Below are 9,218 nucleotides of genomic sequence, written 5' to 3'. Positions count from 1 at the left end.
GATAGCTTCTTGAAAATTAATGTCCACAGATAATCATATCGCTTGTACAATCAAAACTTTAAGGTTGATGGGTCATCAAATTGACGTAGCCAGAAAAATTATTGGTTTTATCCTTTTTTAATTTACATAAACATGCGATTTTACTCATATTAATAAAACTGGGAAAATTGCAACAAACTTTGTATTTAATAAAAATATCCAATTAAAACGTTTGAAAATTTAAAGTTTTTTAAAAGTAAATTTGTGATGTTATAACGCATAAAGCATCAATTGAAGTAATTTTTAGTTTTTTTTTCGATTAAATTTTACATTTTTCCTGTCAAAAATGTTTTTAAAGAAAAAGCATAAGGGTGCTGCATACATTTAGGGGTAAAAATACTACCAAAAACTCCTAGCTGAAATCATTAAAATTGATTGGATGTTTGGATGGATGAAATTTTTTAAATTTACAAATGCGTAATGCAAAACAATCATATTCCAGCAAATGGAAACGAGATTTAAAATGTGAATCTTTGGTTTGCATTTTGATGTATTTTAGCACAGACTGGTAGTTGAATTAAAAAAATGATAATTTAAAAAAAATTTGGTGACTGTCCGAAAATACACCAACAGTGTTAATATAAAGTTTGTAGGTGATATCATCAAGGGGGGAGTAGGGTCTAACGGGTAAAAAAACACAATTTTCACGAATTTTTTTTAGAGCTGTCGTTCAAATATATGTATTCAAATTTTTTGCATTATACAAAGCATTGTTAAAAGAACATTTAGTAATTTTTTCGTAAAAAAAAATATTGAAAATTGAGCCGGCGACGGAGCACTTTCGAGGATGCCTTTTAGAAAACAGGACACTGTATCTCATCACAGAATCATCTGAAGTCAAAAAATCAGAGCAAAATATTTTCAATAGATGTTTTTCAGGACCCCAACGATTTTATTTGTGTGGCTGTTTGAAGTAAAAACTATGATTTTTCACGAAAAAATCCGCCATTTTTTATCTGTTAAATCTCCTCAAAGTAAAAAAAAGAAAATCGTTGGGGTTTGGTATTTTATATGTAGAAAATATGTTCCAAATTTGAAAAGAATCGGTGAAGTAGTTTTCAAATGACCACTGACTTTAAAAATGTGCTTTCGAGAAAAACGCGTTTGAAGTTTCTGCTCTGCTCTGCTGCCGTATTAGATAAGAGGAGATAAAGGCCTATAATTTCTACAGTTTTGATCGATTGACTTGAAAATTTGACACAACATTCTTTAAATGTTTTACAATAAGAAAAAAAAATCGATTTTTTGAAATGCATTCGTGAAGTTCTTCGTAAGCTTGACTAGAATAGAACAAATCAATTTCTAGGTCGTTCTCTTTCGTCTAATAATAAAGGCGTTTCCGTGCATAAATGTCCTTTTCTAAAAGACAGCCAGTTTCAAGTGTCTCAAGTTTACTTCCTTGTTCCGAATTCAAGTTTGGAATTGGAGCTTGGATCCATGTCAATCTGCTTGTCACATAAGGAATAAAACAAAATACGAATGAACAGGTGCAAGTTTTTGGATGCAAGTTGAACCCGATACTTGGGCGCTTATGAGCCCCTCAACCAAACTAAGACGAATCATGGTAGAAAAGAAACGCAAAAACAAATACTGACCCCTTTAGTTTATTCTTTTTTTCTCTCATGTTAGTCTAGGAAAGAAGTGAGAAAGTAAACTAAAAAAATACTCCACTAGAAGTTTTCTGTTTGCATTCTAGATTGATATTTTGTTAATCAACGGGGTCCGGCGAAGGTTGTCTTTCTCGTTACGCTGGAAAACTTCACATGTTCCATGCGTTTGGCCAAGCCCCAAGCGCTTGAAACTTATTTCTATGGCGTGTGTTTAGAGCCGACTTAAGTAGCCACCTAATTTCGTGTTACGAAAAGACCACTTTGAATGGACATGTTTGCATGTTGGTTCTTTTCAGCCTTCTGGTTCTGGTGAATTGCTTCCTTACTGCGCGCGGTGAGACCATGATGCTTAATTGACTGACAGTCGATCTCAATGCAATAATGATTTCACTTCTAGAACGATACCTTCCCCAGGCCTTGCCTAATTTGTTCCGGCTTCGAAATTATTTAGCTAGACAAAAGAATGACTCAGCTGCCTATTTGTATCATTCTTGTCACTTGGTAAATATACCCAATAAACTTTATTGAGCCCTGTTCCGATTTGAATAGGAACCGAACTCTCTTATTGAACAAGTTTCTGCCATTTATGATGGGCAATGCATTAAGCCATTTATCCCACTTCCAAAGGCCGTAGCACTTCTTAGGGTTGGTTCCTAAATACTGCACATGCCCTAAAGGAAAGCATCATCTGATGAATATGTCTTGTCGAAAAAAATGTCCATCTTCAATAGAAGTGGCACGTCTTTTTATTGTGTTTGTACAATCAAAATATATCATTAATCAAGTCAAGATCAGGATCACTCCGTCTTATCGAAATCTTTTAAGTTCAGAAATAAGCAAGTTTTGGAAAAGTTTTACTAATTTGACCGCATGAGAGAATGTTCTAGCCTTGCCCAGAAAACAGCGGTTATCGAAATTTGGGTGCAGATGAGAGAATTATGTTTTCCATCCAATCATCAGGCTTTCAATTTCTGATTGAGGATGAGGTTATGAAACCAAAAGGTAAAATTACCTTAATGATTAAAACCTTGTTTTGATGTTAGAATCCATGATTTTTCGGAACTCTCTATAATCCAAACAACCCGTTCGACTGGGTTTACTAAAATGAGCATAAAACCAAAGCCAATCATTATCGTATCTTACTTTTTGCGAAGAATATTTCAAAATATGTTGATCAAACAATCAATACTAATTGCAACTGTTTTACAAGCAGTTACCACAAGCTCGGAGCTGTATCTATGAGAAGATTAACAACATAGGAAAACTGGAAATGGGCTCATTGTTCTAAAAATTATCATTTTGGTAGCGTTCGGAATCTTTGGTCTAGCTTAGGGTTACCATATCCCGCGACACCAAAAAGAATACATTAAGATTAAGATTTATCCAAGAAGTCAGGAGAAACGATAAACATCAGAACCCCGCTTATCCGAACTCCAGTTTTCTGAGCTCCCGCGTTATCCCAGCCATCAGGTTGACACAAGATCAATACATTTCTCGAGTTTTGCGCCAGGATGGTATGCAAAAGGATGTATCTACAGTAGATCCCCGCTTACCCGAGGTAGTCGGGGGAGAAATGAAATCGCTTGGTACATCTTTGTACCTGAAAATAATCACATTTTCGTAGGTGATGGAAAGAATTAGAGAAACATGAGGTATCAAAGAACGAAAGAACATAAGCCGTACATATCATGAATTTAGCTTAGCTTAGCTTGATTGACTACTCACATCCACCTTAAGTCATTGAAACCGAAATGCCGTTAAAAATTCGGAATTATACCTTTAAAATGATATAAAGTTCTTACTTTCCATAGTTCATTTCATCATAATAGTACTAAAGCATTTCGAATTCCATTACCGCTGGTGTGGCTCAGTAGAATGAATTCTACATCACCAATGGTTGCTACTCCGTGATTGACCGAGGCCATCAATTTTGCCCAGAGGTCAAAAGAATGATGTCTGGGATTGACTACACATTCACAATGAACAAAACTGATGCTCTCTCTTTATACCTCAATAACGGCGCCGGCCACGTCCTAGTAGTCAATAGATAGAGAGGAAAATAAGAGAAAGGGATGATAGTATGTAAAATTATGCTTTAGGACCGAGGTCACCTCTGCATCCTAGCAAAACAATTTTTGTAGGGATGGGGGGAAAGGGATATGATCAGGAGTCACCTTTGACAAGCGTATTGATCTTAGTAAACCTATTTTCCGGTGCTTTCATTGTTCCTAACAAAATGTTTTTAACTCTACACAACAAAACAAAAAATCAAGAGACATGTACATTAGACTGCCCCAAATGACCCGACTTTTGAAAAAGTTATACGCTGCAGGCTAAAATTGATCATAGGCCTAGTACAAGATCTCATGCCAAATTTGGGCCAAATCGGACCACGGGAAGGGGTCGCTCAACGAGCCTGAAGTTTGTATGGGATTTTGAGACATTTTGTTCGAGAGGAACAGGAAAAACCAGTTTTTCGTCAATAACTTTTGTCTCCTTCGACCGATTTCTTTCAAAAACGGGTTTTATTGAAGCCCTAATTATGATAAATATTTCATCAGAAGGTTGCATTTCAATTAAAGTTAAGATAAAAAAGTTATTAAACTTCAAAAATTGGCTAACTTTTTTGAGGGTGACATTCATCACTGTTTTAATGAGGCGACTAAATGTCCGACCAGAACACTCAATGTGAAATGCATGCCGTTTCGTCAAATAATGACCGATTTTAACCATTGTTGTTGCACTCGATTGCAATTTTTGATGTTTTTCTTATATTTGAGTTTGGATGATATTCACTAGATAGTTCGGAAAGAAGTAAGGGCGTAAAAATGCTTGACAATTAAAAAAAATTGCATAACCACAGGGGCTTAGGAACATCACTCATTAAAACAGTGATGAATGTCACCCTCAAAAAAGTTAGCCAATTTTTGAAGTTTAATAACTTTTTTATCTCAACTTTAATTGAAATGCAACCTTCTGATGAAATATTTATCATAATTAGGGCTTCAATAAAACCCGTTTTTGAAAGAAATCGGTCGAAGGAGACAAAAGTTATTGACGAAAAACTGGTTTTTCCTGTTCCTCTCGAACAAAATGTCTCAAAATCCCATACAAACTTCAGGCTCGTTGAGCGACCCCTTCCCGTGGTTCGATTTGGCCCAAATTTGGCATGAAATCTTGTACTAGGCCCAGGATCAATTTTAGCCTGCAGCGTATAACATTTCACAGGTTTTAAATTTCCCATACAAATTTGGGGCAGTCTAATGTACATCAGTTAACGGAAAAATCATGAAACTTATTGTGAATAATATGTATCGGCCCACTAGCGTAACAATCTCACTATTAAAACAGTGTAGATAAAATAAAAATAAAAATTTTTTAATTTACAGTTTTTCTTCGGCTGATATTTGTAAGCTACTAGGTAAACGATTTACCCCTTTAAAGAAAAACTCCTAAGCTTCTGAACTTCGTAGGTTTCCTAATCAAACTTCTGAACAATCATAAAAACACCTTTATTGAATAATAATGATGAGAAAGTAAGCTATGCAGAATTTTCAAATGATTTCTTTCAATTATGATACATTGTGAATTTTACAGGTTTGAAGGCCTCAGCCTAACCTCAAAATATGATAGATCAGAATCGATTTTCGAAAAGGGCGCAACTAAAATGCACCATTTCGGGAATAATATCGACGAATGTTTAAGCTATGTTTTTTACGAAGTTCAGTCGTGCCTTGTTTTTTGAAAATTATCATGTTTTTAATGAATACTTATAATGATTTTAAAATTTTTTTGTATTCGTATAGTATAGTATAGTTTTATAAATTTTTTGATTTTATTCTATTCAAGTCTGAAATCGTACATGAAATAAAATTAAAACTTAATGGATCACATAATTGGATGACAAATCTGAGAGATTTTATGTAAAAAAATACGTTTGAAGCATATTTTTACATGATACTTTAAAAGTCAGCATTAACGGCGTACGGCTTAAAATCGATAACTTTATAACGACTATATTTTATTCCTACACTTTGAATAGCTGACACAAAATAATACCAAAAGATTATAAAATAATATCATATGTCATTATGTTGTTTGCTATTTAAATCAAAATATGAAAATGATGTTTGTTGCCCAAAAAGCATTTTTGGGCCAGTTCAGTAAAGAAATTAGAATATAGTTGAATTCGACCCAAGTAACTTTTTAAATTCTCAACTCTAATACATTTTGAAGTATCCATAGTAAATTATTTATGATAAAAAGGCAAATAACATCTTAAATAAAATAGAAGTCAAACACTATAAAAGAAAAATTTCAAATTTATTCTTGTATGAAATTTATAACTTTTAGAATATTTTGTGATTATTGAACAAATAGGGGAGAGTGGGGATACTTGATCCCCTTTTCTTATTTTCACCATATCTTTTTAGAAAAATTTAGCAACTCGCCGTCTTTGACATTTTCTGACAGCTTGTAACTTCGTGTTTCTATGCTCCAAAAATTAGAACGATACTTGAACCCGTTGATGAACTAGAAGCATTTTCGTGGGAGTAAAAAAATTGCGATTTTTCTGAAGTTAGGGGAGACTTGATCCCCTATTGAAGGAGAATTGATCTTTTAATCAGGATGCCCTAATCTTTGTATAAAAATCAAACAAAACCCCAAGAAAGAATGTTAATTGACTATTTAGGTCATGTTTGTTCTCATTTCACAATTTATAGGAGACATAAGAAGAAAATTCTATAACTTTGTCTCAACGCTAATAACATTGCATACTTAAAGGCGCTATTTTTTATAATTAAGAGAAAATTAATTATTTTTGCTCTTTCCTTCAGACAATTGTTTGATAAATAATAGTTTTTGGATAAATATTAGTAATTTCGTAATCAGCAATCATAACCATCAATTCAGAAGAAGAATATGCCGTTTGGAAGGGGGATCAATTATACCCAACTCTAGGGGATCAATTGTACCCATAATCAACATTTTAGAAAACTTTTTCTGAAAAAAGTTGAGAGTTTTCCATTGCTTTGAAAATATGGCATTATGAAGTTCATTTTACGCTCGAACGATTTATGCATTGGAACAAATATTTTTTTCAAAATTTTCCCATGTAAGAAACATTTTAAAGTGATGAAAAAAGATCTCCAAGTTACATTTTGTGAAATTTTTCAAACAAAGTTCAATTACTCAAACAATTATTTTGTTAAAAAATTTTAAACTACAAGCATTGTTATTTTGCTCATTTTGGCACATTTTTCTAGAACATTTGATCTTTGTAAGACATTCCAGTTTCGAGATATAGCTAAGGAATCAAGTATCCCCAGGGATCAAGTATCCTCATTCTCCCCTAAATATTATGTTTGAAAATGGTTGGGTCTTACCAATTGCTGCCATAGTTTTTGTAATTCTTCCGCTTCTTATTTCATTTGATGTCTTTTCAGTTGATTCTGATAAAACATTTTGATCAAATGATACACATAGCTAAAATTAAAAATTTGCTAAATTTCCTGCTTTGAGTTCTGCAATAAAATATATTCAAAATTATTTAAAAAGTGTTCATAATAAAATATGTCTGTTTACGATGGAAAAAATAATGACGCCCAAGAAAAAACCTGATAACTTAAATAAAAAACAGCTAATGAATGATTTTGATGGAAGTTAAAACAAATAATGAAATAATAATACTTAGCTTTTGATATGACTGTAAAGTCCAGATCTGCTTCGCAGAGAACCAAGGAATACAGATTCCATTTCAATGCAAAACCACGAGTTCACATCCTTGTCGGAGACCTTGGATCTGTCCATCTCTTGAAGATCCGTCCACAATTGCCAAGCTCGAAAGGATCGAAATATCCATTCTTCAATATTCTTCAACACCATTGAAACAAAACAACAAATTCTCGAAAAAATTGAGGAGCTTGAAAACTGTGCGTCATTTCTTGGCGATGATTACTTTGATCTCATAAGCCGTACATATCATGAATTTTTAAAAAAAGATACAACGGCTCACCGGCAGGACTTGAACCTGCAATCTCCGGTTCAGTACAACGGCGCGTTAGCCAATTTCAAAATTGGCTTATAAACCCTTTACTCCACAACAAAGCAAACGGTCTAGATGCAAAACATTGAAAGGGGAAAATGCGAAGAACTATTCACTCACTCCTAAAGAGAGAACCATAAGCGTTTGTCAAAAAATAGGAAAAAAATTATCTCCATATCACTCACCCACTTGAGGAATACAGTACAAAGCAAAGGGTGTAAAAAATGCGAGTGAAAAGTTCCATGAAAACACGCTTCTATCTAAAAATAGGGGAGAATGAGGATACTTGATCCCTGGGGATACTTGATTCCTTTGCTATATCTCGAAACAGGCATGTCTTACAAATATCAAATGTTCCAGAAACTGTGCCAAATAGAACAAAACAACTATGCTGTTATCTCAACAAATTTAAAGAAAATTATCATTCGAGTTATTGAACTTTGTTTGAAAATGTGATTTGAAGATCTTTTTTTATCACTTTAACCCGTTCGAGACCGATTGCACACCGTGTGTGCAATGGAATTTCGGTGCCTTTGTCAAAAAAAATCATTCATTGTGAGTTCACTATTGCTCGGAAAATTAATATTCTTATACCAATGGAATCCGCAAATGCTAGGCAAAATGAATTGAGAAATGGTTTTGATGAAAATCATACGACATAAAAGTTATCTAAGAGTAAAGTACTATGAGTTTGAATATCGTGAAAAGGCCTCCGTCTCAAATGGGTTAAAATGATTCTTACATGAAAAAATTCTTATAAAAATATTTATTCCAATATGTCAATCGTTAAGGCGGAAACACAATACAGCGTCGGCCGTCGCGTCACGTCAGCGGTCAACGCTGTCGATAAGTACTAAAACGCGGACGCGACGCACCCGACGATTTTTGCATCACAATTCAGCGTCAAGAGACATCTTAGATGTCTCTTGACGCTGAATTGTGATGCAAAAATCGTCGGGTGCGTCGCGTCCGCGTTTTAGTACTTATCGACAGCGTTGACCGCTGACGTGACGCGACGACCGACGCTGTATTGCGTTTCTGCCTTTAGAGTAAAATATGAACTTCATAATGCCATACTTTCAAAGCAAAAGTGAACTCCTAATTTTGTTTAAGAAAAAGTTTTCCATAATGTATGTTATGGGTATAATTGATCCCTAGTGTCCAAAAAGATATGTTTATCTTGTGAATTTTTATTTTTTTTTTTTTTTATTTATTTATTAACAATTTTGTAGCAGTTGGATTAGTCTGAAGACTGTTGTCGACTGCTGAAGCCGGCGATACAGATGTGCACGTGATTAACACTTGACCCCTATGACTTCTTCGGGGGGTGGATTTGTTGGTGTTCCGGCAGGTAAACTTCAAAGTGATACTTTGCTACAAGGAATAGGATAAGCTAAGGAAGGATATTGGTAAGGTTTGAGGATTGCAAAGCTAGGGGATAATTTCCTATCCCTTTTTGCTCCCAAGAGTCCATATAAGTAGGTTTTACCGCGCCTACGTCGCGTTGCTTTAGGAGATTGTCT

Source organism: Uranotaenia lowii, chromosome 2 (genome assembly GCF_029784155.1).
Source record: "Uranotaenia lowii strain MFRU-FL chromosome 2, ASM2978415v1, whole genome shotgun sequence".
In the NCBI taxonomy this organism is placed as follows: domain Eukaryota; kingdom Metazoa; phylum Arthropoda; class Insecta; order Diptera; family Culicidae; genus Uranotaenia; species Uranotaenia lowii.
This window is presented reverse-complemented; position numbering follows the sequence as displayed.